This window comes from Polistes dominula, unplaced genomic scaffold, assembly GCF_049000335.1.
Source record: "Polistes dominula isolate Pdom_NZ unplaced genomic scaffold, Pdom_raw_medaka contig_49, whole genome shotgun sequence".
Lineage (NCBI taxonomy): Eukaryota > Metazoa > Arthropoda > Insecta > Hymenoptera > Vespidae > Polistes > Polistes dominula.
In genome coordinates, this window is record NW_028300914.1 from 2,291,494 (window position 1) to 2,305,010 (window position 13,517).

The 13,517-nt window shown below is 28.1% G+C and overlaps 1 protein-coding gene across 4 annotated transcripts in view; it reads left to right on the top strand.

Annotated features, from left to right (window-relative positions):
* Positions 1–13,517, top strand: part of LOC107066867 (TOX high mobility group box family member 4) — a 265,278-nt gene that overhangs the window by 1,988 nt on the left and 249,773 nt on the right. The gene's annotated exons all lie outside the window — the stretch shown is intronic.

The following is a 13,517-nucleotide window of genomic DNA, read 5'->3' on the forward strand; positions in this document are numbered from 1 at the left end:
ATATATCTTTTCTTATCGAAAGTACGAAAGTTATAATGCAAAAGTTTTCTGCGAAAAACTTTCTTTTTATGCGCCACTCTCTCTCTCTCTCTCTCTCTCTTTTTTTTCTCTCTCTCTCTCTCTCTCACTGTAATTACTTTCGTGAAATATGGTGAAGTTCCTTTTATTCGCGATATACAATAAATCCTATCTATCTCTCTCTTTCTCTTTCTTTCTCTCTCTCTCATTTCCAAGCGTAATAGCTTTCTCGGAAAACGTTGTATAATCTCGTTTCCCATTGTTCGCTGTTAAGAAAAAGAATGGAAAAATTATTAATCGTTTCAACTGTGTACGCGCCCAAGAGAGAGAGAGAGAGAGAGAGAGAGAGAGAAAAAGATGGAGAGAGGAGGGGGTGAGAGAGAGAGAGAAAGAAAGAGGAAGTGGGGGAGGTACGTAGTAACGTTCTAGAAATTTTTTTAAACATTCTACTATCGTGTAATCAAAAATAATTCCCTAGATTAACTTCATCATTTTTAACAAACAAAAACAAAAACAAAATATTAAATTTACAAATTCGTTAACTTTTCTCGAAACTTCTTTTTTTTTTTTTTTTCAAACTTTTCAGAAGTTTAGTTCGAAACGAACAAAACAAGGAAACGAATAAATGTTTAAAACCTCTCGTAAAAAATAATAAACATTTTCGAATGATTATCTGAACATTTTTATTACATTGTCACGTATTTGTTACCTAAAAGTGAAATAAAATATGGATACAAAAGTATATAAAAAAAATTTTTTAACTATATTAGAGAAAGAAGTAAGAAAATAAAGATAATAATAATAATAATAATAATAATAATAATATTGTAAAACTAAAGATAAAGTTAAGAATAATTTGAGAAAGTGAAATCATCCAGATTTTCTCGTACGATCTGATTTGAAATGTTGGTCTAAATGAAATCTCTTTCTGTCTTTGTTTCAATATTTCTCTCCTTCTCTGTTTCTCTTACTGTCAATGTCCCACAGAGTTTGGCATCACACAATCGATGTTTCCAATCTGGTGTATCCATCGGCAAAAGCATCCGATCGGTCTACAGAGAGAACTGTACAACAAAGCAGAGAGAATCTAATAATGCAGACTCTATACGTTTAATCAGCCTTGCCTTGTTTGCTAATATATAGTATATATCTATATATATATACTATACAATACAATACAATATTATTAATATATACAAGAGAGTCCTCCACGTTAGTCACAGGTCATATTTCTTTTTCGTTACCTATAACATTTCTATACTGCAATCTTTTCTATTTTATTTTATTTGTTATTTTCTATGAACACTTTTTCGTCTATAGAATAAGTTTTTTTCTTCGTATTTATTTTTCTTTTTTTTTTTAATTTTTAACAATTTTCTATCAATTGATATACAATCTATACAATATATTTATAATAATATGTATTATTAAAATAATTAATATTTATTATTAATTATTATTAAAATAATTACTATTAAACTTATATATATATATATATATATATATATATATATATATATATATAATAATTGTAATTCATTTAAATAATATGAATATTAATAATATTATATTATATTTTACATATTATATTTATTAATTTTATTAATAATTATAAATATTAATAATATTATATAATAAATAATTATTACATAATATTATATATATATAAAATTATATATTAAAGGGATCGAATAGTAATCAAACTTTTCCTTATCTGCGAAAAACATTTATTTATTAAAAAAATTTTTAATACTAATCACGAAAAAATGTTGTTCATCATTTTCTAATACTTTTTGCCATACGTAAAGGAGATTGTTTAATTTAAAATCCTTCAATTTTTTCATTGACACAAACTAAATGTGAGTATACTCATCATAGAAATTTTGATTACTTTTTCGTACTCCTAATATAATAATGTGTAAGATATATAATATTAATTATATTATATAATTAATCTATTTAATTTTATAATCATTTACATTACTCAACACAATAATTAGACACCTTATCATCATTATCATCATCATCATCATCATCATCATCATTTACATTACTCAATAATTAGACACCTTATCATTATCATCATTATCATCATCATTTACATTACTCAATAGTTCTAAATCTTATCATCATCATCATCATTATCATAATCATTTATAACAACAACAACAACAACAACTAATAACTAATTCATATATAAGACCAGAATAAGAAATATCGTTTAAAATATCATTTTAAAAAGCATCCCCCTTAAAAGACGAATGAATAAGAAAAAGAAATAAATAAAATAAAATAAAATGAAATAAAATAAAATAAAAAAAAAAGTGACTCTTTGAGAAAGTAGAATTTTTCCTCGGGTAATATCGTCTGCGGATATCTAATGCATTTCTACCGGTTTATCTACCCCTTCTATAGGTCTTTCCTCCGTTTCCATCGTAGGTCTCTACTTTTACCCTCTTTTCTCCCTCCCCCTTCTTGTTCTCTCACGACTGTAACAACCCTCTCTCTTTCTCTCTCTCTCTCTCTCTCTTTCTCACTCTTATTTTCTGTCTTTTTCTCCACTACTATTTCTTTTTCTTCCTCTTCCTTCATTTCTTGTTACCCCTCCATCACAAGCCCCCCACCCCACCCCACCCCACCCCCCCCCTTTCTACCCTTCCCTCCTCTCTTTCTTTTTCTTTTAGTTCTCTCGTTCTCGTTTATTTCTCCTCCTTCCCTTCACCGCTCGTTCCAACTTTTCATTCGGTCCTCTTCTCTGTTGAAACAAAATGAAAGGCGAGCCCGGCAGGTATCCATAAAAGAATGAATAAACGTAGATTGAAAGGGCATAAAAACATACATATATACATATACATATACATATATATATATATATATACACACGACACAGGGATGTACACGTATACACTCACTCACTCACACCCACTTTTAAAGTATAAAAAGAGAAAAAGATAGTGTAAGAGAAAAGAAATGTATATATACAAATATATATATATATATATATATATATGCATATGTATGTATCTATATCTATATATATTATATATATCTATATATATATATATATATAGGAAAGAGAGACGCGCGCGCGCACATATACACGCCCATTCTTTCTATATAACTACGCTAGCCGAGACGAACAAATTAAAATTCGTGATCGCGAAAGTATAAAGTAAATTTGTTTTAACGAACGTACGTAATTGAATTTTCCCATCGTGTTACAGCGATTCGCTTACCGGCTAATGAAAAAAAATCTGTGTATTCTCTCCTCCGCGAAATTGTTTTTCTATTTCTATCTCTTTCTAATTTCTTTTACAGTTTTTTTTTTTATTTTTTATTTTTATTTTATTTTATTTTTTGTTATCTTTCTCCCCTTTTGTTTATATTTTTCTATTGTTCTTCTCTCACTCTTTCTTCTTTCTCCGATATATATTTTATCTCTCTCTCTCTCTCTCTCTCTCTCTCTCTCTCTTTCTCTCTCTTTTGTTATTGTTTCATTTATTTTCTATTATTTTTTAATAACGTAACGAATAGTATTGAAATAATAAGTTGGAATATAAACATAGAAGAATATATATATATATATGTGTGTGTGTGTGTGTGTGTGTGATTTAAACAAAGGATGAGACACGTGTAAAAATAACTTAGGATGGACCTAGTTTTGAACATTTAAAAATGTTGAACACTTAGAAAGGTCTCTTCTTATCTTACAGTTCAGTCGAACACCAGTTTACATTCCTCTTGCTAAAACTTTACATTCACCTGAAATAAGATAGCATTAGGGTGACCTAAAAAACATCCCTTCTTTTTATTCACTTTCTTTATCTTTTTTTTTTCTTTTTTTTTTCTTTTTTTTTTCTTTTAGGAAAGATTTTTCCAAAGAAAGCAAATTTCCAGGTTTAAAAAGAAAAATTTGTCTTTACGAGAGATTTTGTGTTTTTGACGAGAAGAAATGTAAGGTGAGAGTGGCTTGGGGAGGGGGTGAGTTGTGGGTGGCATGGAAAGGGTTATGTAACATGAGAAACAAACTCTGGATAGAAATATATTTCTTCTTATTTATGTGAGTTTCTCGTAAAAGCTATAATTTCGATAACGTCGATCGCAATCGGATGAAAGTTTGAAAAAGATGGATGGGATCGGATTTGAGGATGGCCTTAGAGTGATAGAATTTTTCAGTATTCGATAGGACGTCATAATCCGGGAATTTCAAATCGAGGTAAACAAGGACGAATGTTACTTTAACGTGTGTACTTTTTTATATATATATATATACCTGTATAAATGTACAAGTTTTTCTACAGAGTGATCTACCTAAAAAAAACTTTACGAATATTTTCGTTTAGGTATTTACTTAATATTTTACTAATCCTTAATTTTGATTTAAATATTTTAATATATTTTAATTATATATATATATATATATATGTATTTTTAGATATGGAAAGAGAAAAAATGGAAAATAGAAATAAAGGTAAGACGACCATCGATATTCTGTCTCGTTTTCCTGACAGAAAGTAGTAGGTATTTCAACGGAATTTACCGTGGTCATACTTCGTAAACCCCCTCACGAAACCAGTCGGTGAAACTTTAATGCGACAAAGTTTTCAAACTTCCCGCCATACATCAGAACCCACCCTCACCCCCCACTCCCACCTTACTCTCCTACCTCGTCGTTCTGATAATTCAGTCGGCAAAGTTCCACACTAAGTACTTTACCTTCGACCTGCATGATGAAAATTACGATAGATAGATAGATAGATAGATAGATAGATGGATGGATATATAGATGAATGGATAGATAAATGGTTAGGGAAATGAAAAAAAGAGAAAAAGAGACAGAGAGAGAAAGACAAAAATTGTGATCTTGATATAATTGGATTTAACAGTTTCATTCTTTATACATATGACAAGAAAAAAACCAATCGAATCGAATCGTGTATATCGTTCAATCGATCTATCGAAACCCCTGTTATAAAAGTTAAATATGAGAGAACAGGGATGATAAAAGTAAAAGTAATGATTCATTCTATTTTTCTTTTTCTTTTTCCTTTTTTTGCCTTTTAATTGAAATAAATCATAATACTTCGTTTCGTTTTACTTTCACATTAAAATTTATCTTTGAAATATGAATTACTGATTGGTGAAAGTCACTCTCTTCGTTTGTGAATATACACACACACACACACATACATGTATATGTTGGTAGAATAATAATAAAAAAAAAAAAAAAAAAAAAAAAAAGTCCATTGCCCTGTTTTCTTCTTTGTGTATTTCTCACCACTAACATTCGTACTTTAATCGAATTGTTCCACTTTCTAGCTCGACACGATACATGACGAATACGACTACATACAAAACGACGACTATGACGATAACACAACTACGAATACGACTTGTATACACGCGAATAGATATATGCAAATGGGAAAGAAGAAGTGCACACACACACATACACAAACACACGACCATACATATATATGTATGTATATATATATATAGAGAAGAAGTTGTTCGAAGAGATTCGAAGAAATTTTTATTGAACCAGTTAGAAATTTTCCAACCGACTGACTACTTTTATGCATTCGTCATTTGCAAACGTTTATTTGATTTATCAATTCTACATTTTACACAACGATTCATATTTAATATTTGATATCAAATATTTTCATATTTCATATACTTACTTAAGTATACGTAGATTAGATAAATATTGGTATTTAAATGAATTGTTTATATGTTACAGTTGTATATTAAAGATTGATTAATATTAGAAATAAAAATTAATTCAATATATGGATATAAAAAAAATTCATATTTTATATGTTTTTAATACATAAATAATTATATTATATATAATTAAATATATCAAAATATAATATAACTAATTATCTTAACGCCAATTAATAATAATATAAAAATAATATAACATAATATATATATATATATATTTAAATCTACTAGCTTGTAACATCTTGTAAATTTTATGAACAAATTTTTTTAGAAAAAAAAAAAAAAAAAAAAAAATCAATACAAAAAATTTCATTAAAAATTTCAATATCAAAAGATTATTATCAAATTGATCTTGATCATTTATTAACATTATTATAATATTATTCTTCAAATAAATGATAAGAATGAGATAATCCTGTTTGTATTTGTAAATTTGATTTGTAAATTCATACTACGATTGATGTGATTGATAAAACGATTGATTATCGAGAAAAATAAGTATATGATAGTTACGTATTTCTAGAAAGAAACTTATGTCGAAGAAGCATAAAGTACTTACTCGAGTGTAATTACTAATGTAGTTTCAACGTCTATTGATTATTCATTTCCGTTTGCAAATTGAGCTCCGTGCAAGCCGGTTATATACACTTAATCTCAATCAAAATTTCATTTGCAAAGTAAACGCCACGCGTTAACGAAGTAACCTCAGAACCGGGCACTGGCTCTAAATGTATGTGTGTATGTATATATACATATACATATACATATATATATATATATATATATATATATATATATATATATATATATATGTATGCGTGTACGTTTCGCACCGTTTTCTCGGTTCATTAGTGTACCTGATACGTTTCCTTCGTTAAAATAAATCCATCGAAGTAGAGATGCGAATTATTTCTCCCATTGCATTTACGAAAATCTCAAATGAAATTGTATAAATAAATAATAATAATAATAATAATAATTTCTTTATTTAATTTAAATTTGATCAAATTCAATTCGTTATATTATTATTCATCTCGTTAGTTTACTTCCTTTAAGATTTGATTGGATTATCGTGAATCATTAGCACGTATAGAACCCACAAGACTAATTCAATATCTTGAAACGATTCGAGGAGAGTGTTATCAAAGAAAATGTCACTTCCTTCTACCTTGTATTCATATTCGATTATCGATCTTAAAAAGCTCTGTTACAAACGATTACTGTCAAACCTTATCGAAACGAGTAATTAATCTGATTGCCAAGAGTAATCGTCTGATTAAATCGATGAATTAATTGCTTTCAAGAGGGTACGATTTAATTGTTTAAAAGGATATATGTATAATCTTTTCTATAAATGTTTAATCAATGAAATTATTATTTTATACGTCACAGAGAGAAAAGAGAGAGAGAGAGAGAGAGAGACAGACAGACAGATAAACAAACACAAAAGTATATACAAATTTTATATGTTTACAATGACATTGTATAATATAGATATTCGTTTATATGTAATTATGTTTGATAATAATAATAATAATAATAATAATAATAATAATAATAATAATAATAATAATAACCAGATTGAAAGTGATCGAATTTGTAGATAATTACATATATATATCTCGGCCTTATTCGTAATTGTGTGGAATTTTCGTTCGTCCGTGATTAATTCCATAACAATTGCCACCCACGCGTACCGAAAATGTGCGATAAATCGTAACGCGAAATCACAGTGTGGGTTGCACGTTGCCTTGGAACGTATTTGACCTCCGACAACATAATATAATACATGCATGTAATCTACATGCATATATACATATATATATATATATATATATATATATATACATTTTAAAAGTATGTACGAGTAAAATTCTCTCACGTTTCACATTTGTCATGAAAAAGGACGATGATATAATTTGTATGTAGAGTTGATTTTGCACACACGTATGTTTTTGTTCGAAGATAATCGTGAAAAATTGTCCTGTTGGGGAGTATTGGGAATGTGTCTTGATTAACAAGGTAACGAATAGAAAATACAATATGAATTCTCTCTATGTGTGTATTTGTATTTAAGTCCTGTAAATATGAATATATTCATTATTATTAATTGGCATTAGGAACTCTCGAAAGTTCATTGTCGCAAATACCAAACCCCGCCAGTGTTCTCGTCCCTGTGCTTGATCATGTCCATTCGTGGTTCTCATAGCCCATTTCTTTAAGATCCCGAAATACTATTGTCCTCCCATCTACGTCTCGGTCTACCCAGTGGTCTTTTCCCGTTGGTATACCGATCAGCATTTTATGCACCATTCGATCCACCCCCATGCATGCCACGTCATCTGCCCATCTTAATCGACGTGATTTTACGACGTTAATGATGTCCGGTTTTGTTGTACAGTCGGTGTACTTCCATGTTATGGGGTTTTCTCCATTCGTTCGTTTCCTCATCGCGTTTTACACCGAACATTTTACGAACAACTTTATTTTCGAAAAGCTTCCATTTCTTTTCGTCCCGTAACGTAAGTGGACCACGTTTCAGTTACCATAAAGGACTACCGGTAGGATGATTGTCCTGTATATCCTGATTTTCAAGCACCTAGATAGTAACCGTGAGATGAGTAATATATTGACAGTTGTCTAAATTGATTCTTTTCTTAAGTTGTTCGTTTATTTCGTTCGTATGGTTTATGATTGATTCTAAATACCTAAAGTTGTTGATTCATTCAAAAATTTTATTCTTAATATATATAAATTACGTGTCACGTTGTTTGTCCGCAATGGACTCCTAAACTACTGAACCGATTTTAATCAAATTTTGCACACTGTGCGCAGTTTCATCCAACTTGAAAGATAGAATAGTTTATATCTTAATTTATAATCGCAATATTATTTTATTGCGAATTATTTGTTTATTAACAAAGAGATGGCGGTATAAGGTAATTCGTTGACTTAAAGACGTATGTATCGGACTGATTGTGAACCACAGCAACGCATGGCGGGGCACCCCTAGTGTATATATATACATGTGTTTATGTACATATTTCGTTTGTAATTGAATTGAATAATTTCGAATATATATAATAATAAATTTACTTTGAGTTAAATTTTCACAAACGACATAATCAAACATTCGAGATAACTAAATTTGTAACAGGAAGTATACAGAACTGATGTAAGTAGAACAAGCTTCTTTGGCCGTGCTCCAAATGAAAATCAAATTCTAACGATCTTTACTATCTCTTTCTATTTCTAAGTAGTCTAACATAAGCTCATCTCTGTCTATTCCTACCATACATATATATTTATATATATATATATAGTAAGTACTTCCGATACACTTTATGAATGTATAAACGTTCGTGTTATTAACGTACAGGACGTTCTAAAAGTTTCTCAATCGAACTTATTATTTATTTGAATAAAAAATTGTCATAAATACTAGCTATTTTAATAAAATAAATCATTTATTTTTATATTGTAAAATATTATATAAATTTAAACAATTGATTATAATTTTAAAAACTTTTGCAGATTAATTATTATTATTTTTGTTACTAGTAAAAAAATTACTAATTATAAAATTGTTTACAATTATAGTAGAAATGTTAATTTTTTTCATTAATTTATTTTATAAGATATGTGTAAATAAATTTGTGTGTGTGTTTTTTTTTATTTAAGAAGTAAAAAATAGAAATGAATAAGAATACACACACACACACACACACATACATATATGAGATAATGTAATGAGGATTAGAAAAGTTAACGAGAAACGTGTGGGAGAGATAATAGAAAAAAAAAAAAGAAGAAGAAGATGCCGTAGTTAAGTAGTTGAATAAAGAGAGAGAGAAAGAGATAGGAAGAGAGAAAGAGAGAGAGAGAGAGAGAGAGATAGAAGTAGTGTTCGTGCAACGTCTTGAATTGGGTAGGAAGGTGAATCCAGGCTCATTTTCTTTGGGTAATTGTTCCACTTGACGAGCATCGTTCGTCGTCGTCATCCTCTCATCTACAAGTGTATCTTTATCTTCTCTTAGCAAGTAGGATAAGATAACGATTATGATAATGGTTTGCTTTACGTTTAAATCACTGTGTTTTAAATAATTCCTCTATCTTTCTCTATCTATCTATCTATCTATCTATCTAACTATCTATCTATCTATCTATCTATTCATTTATCTTATGTTTAAATGATTGAAATAATATTTACAAATAAATTTAATAATACGAGATCGACGATATTATTTTTTTTAAAAGTACAAAGTAAAAAATAAACAATAAAAAATAAAAAAATTAAAAAAAAACAAAAGATTTCTTTTTAAAATAATAAATAACATTTCAATAATTCATTGTAAAATTAATAATTACTTTTGTTTTTGTTATTTTTTTTTTATTTTTTTTTTACTTTGCTTACTTTATTTTTCAATTTTTCACGTTCGAGGATAATTTAACATTATTTCATATATTTTTGTTTGTTTTGTTTTATTTCTTTTTATCGCGTCGTATTAAATTTTTTTGTTCATTTATTTTTAATTTTCTCTCCCTTTCTTTCTATCCTTTTTCTTTTTTTTTTTTAATTTCAATTTCATTCGAAAGAAATTAAAGTTATTTAATATATCATATTAATTTCTTTTTTTTTCGTTTTATTAAAAAATATTTTTCTTCCTTTTTTTTTACCCCCTTCCCTTTTCTCTCTTCTCGTTCAATTTCATCCCCGAAAGAAATTAAAATTTGTTTAATATATATATATATATATATCGCTTTATAAGTTGAATTTATTTTTACAGTACTTTTTTTTTTTTTTTTTTTAATTAAAACAAAATTCTTTTCACTCGCTGAGTTTTAGTTCGAAAAATATCGTTTTACGGATCATCAACGTGTTTGTTAACATTTACGAGAGTGTTACATGTGACAATGTACAACCATGTCAATATATATATATGTAGGAAGGTTTTGTGTGTATTGAACAGGTTTAGATAAGTGAGTAGGCGACAAAATATTAAAGAGACGCGGATTGAGTAGTCGGAGAACAGTCAGCTGTTAATCAATGACATGTTAATTTCTAATCAACTAGGGGTGCCACGCGTTGCTGTGGCTCACAATCAGTCCGATACACACGTCTTTAAATCAACGAATTACCTTATACCGCCATCTGTTAAAATCTTATCGAATTAACGGAGATAATCATGACTCTTTGTTAATAAACAAATAATTCGCAATGAAATAATATTTCGATTATAAATTGAAATATAAATTATTCTATCTTTCAAGTTGGATGAAACTGCACACAGTGTGCAAAATTTGATTAAAATTGGTTCAGTAGTTTAAGAGTCCATTGCGGACAAACAACGTGACACGTAATTTATATATATTAAGATAAGTTTTCAGTTGCTAAGATGTTAGTGTCTAATCAATAAGATGTTAGTTGTTAATCAATAAGTTGTAAGTTGCTAATCAATAAGTTATCAGCTGCTAATCAATAAGATGTTAGTTGTTTATGAATGAATTGAGTTGTTAACTGTTAATGAGTGAGTTAGTAATCAGTAGTTCAGTTGTATCAGATGCTAAAGCATTCTAAGTCGATATCGGTTGTAAAAGTAAAGTCGCTATCTACATTGTATAAGAAAGATTGTGAAACTATTCTTGCGCTTTTTCTATTATTTCTTAAAATACATTTTGTTAGTAGGTTTAAATTGGGGTTTTTTTTTTTTTCATTTCGTATCTCTTACTCTAAATAAAATTCCTACATATATATATTATAATATATAATAGATTATTATTTATAATAAAATATAAATAAAGATAGATTATAATATTGTTTGGAAAGTATATTTTCTTTAATTGAAATAAACGAAATAAAACAATAATAATACTAATAATAATAATGATAAGATTAAAAATAAAAATAAACAATAAATAATAAATAAGACGAGAAAAGAAGAAGAAGAAGAAGAAAAAGAACAACAACAACAACAACAACAACAACAACAACAACAACAACAACAACAACAACAACGTTATCTCATTAAATTCAAAGCATAAATATATAAATACGTACATGTTGGATACTAATGTTCGCTTAGACTGAAATATCGTTCGAGCAGATGTTCCAATTATGCAAATGACAGATGTTGCACGCAAAATCACGTGTAAGAGACGTGCCTTGTTCTTCTCTCTTTCTATCTCTCTCTCTTTCTCTCTTTCTCTTTCTCATTCTCATTCTCATTCTTTTAACGTTAACTCTATCTTTATTTATCTATTTTTTTCTTGCTTATTTTTCTATTCTTTAAGTATAATTCTTTGTGCTTAGTAAATTATTGAATTAATAATGATCGTTATCCAGTATAGATATATATATATATATATATATATATATATATATATATATATATATATATATATATATATTTATGATTAAATAAATTGCAATAAGTTTAGAAAACTTCCGTGGGGTTGGCGGGGAAAAATACCCCCCCAGTAATCCCTGTTTGTCGTAAGAGGCGACTAAAAGGGAAACCCAGGAAAAATGGATAAAGAAAAATAAAAGAGGAACCAAATTCTATGTTTTTATTTAAGAAATTAAATTTACAAATATATATATATATATATAGTTAGATGGAAAAGTAAAGTAGTTGTAATATCAATGTGTGTCTGATTTTTTTTACAATTTTAAAGAAGTATGTGTATTTTTATTTTTATTTATTTTAGATTTATTTTATATTTATTTCATTTTTTATTTTACTTATTTATCTTATGTTTATTTTATTTTTTATTTTATTTTTTATTTTATTTATTTTTATTTATTTTTGGTTTTCCAATTTATTTTAGATTTATTTTAGATTTATTTTACATTGATTTTGTATTTATTTTATTTATTTTTTGTTTGTCATTACTTTTATTTGTCTTTTTTCTTTTTTGCTTAAGCTTTATCTTTAGCTTTCTTTTTCATTCATTCTATTCATTTCTTTTCTTTTCTCTCACCCTCGCAACAACAGCACAGGGCACACGTTTATTTCGTATTTCTTTTCAAACTCATTAACTGGAAACATAAACTAGCGTTATTACGTGGCTGTCGTTCGGACCACGATTATTACCGTAGAGATAATTGCACCACCACTATCACCATCACCACCACTACCACCACCACCACCACCACCACCAGCACCATACCAGGGCCCCGGCCCGTTTTGCTCGGCGCTCTGAAAAATAATATGTATTGCAGGTTAAAACGTCGATGCTTGGAAAAAGGAGTAAGAAAGAGAGATAGATAGAGAGAGAGAAAGATAAAAAGGGCAGGTAAAAAGAGAAAAAGAAAAAATGAGTATAAGAGAGAGAAAGAGAGAAAGAGAGAGAGAGAGAGAGATCTTTTTTACCGGGGCTTTCATATTTCCATAGTAATTGGAAATAAATTAGCATTAAACTTTCTTTTCCATCGCTTCGTGTTCTTTCCTTCCACTTCCACCCTCTCGTATCTCCCTCCCCCCACCCTTCCTCACTCTCTTTCTTTATTTTTTTTTATCTCTCTTTTTCCTCACATACATTACTACTACTATTACTATGATTATTTGTTCTCTTTGGTAATAAATGTAGTAATAATGAGTATGTCGTAAGAAACTGAACAAGTTTTCTATCGTTTAATCATAATAAGGTTACTTTGTTTTTTTTTTTTTTTTAAAATAACAATTTTATAACTATGTTATATGAATCATGTAATTATTTTACTTATTTACTAATTTACTTACTTAGTTACTTAGTTACTTACTTGGTTG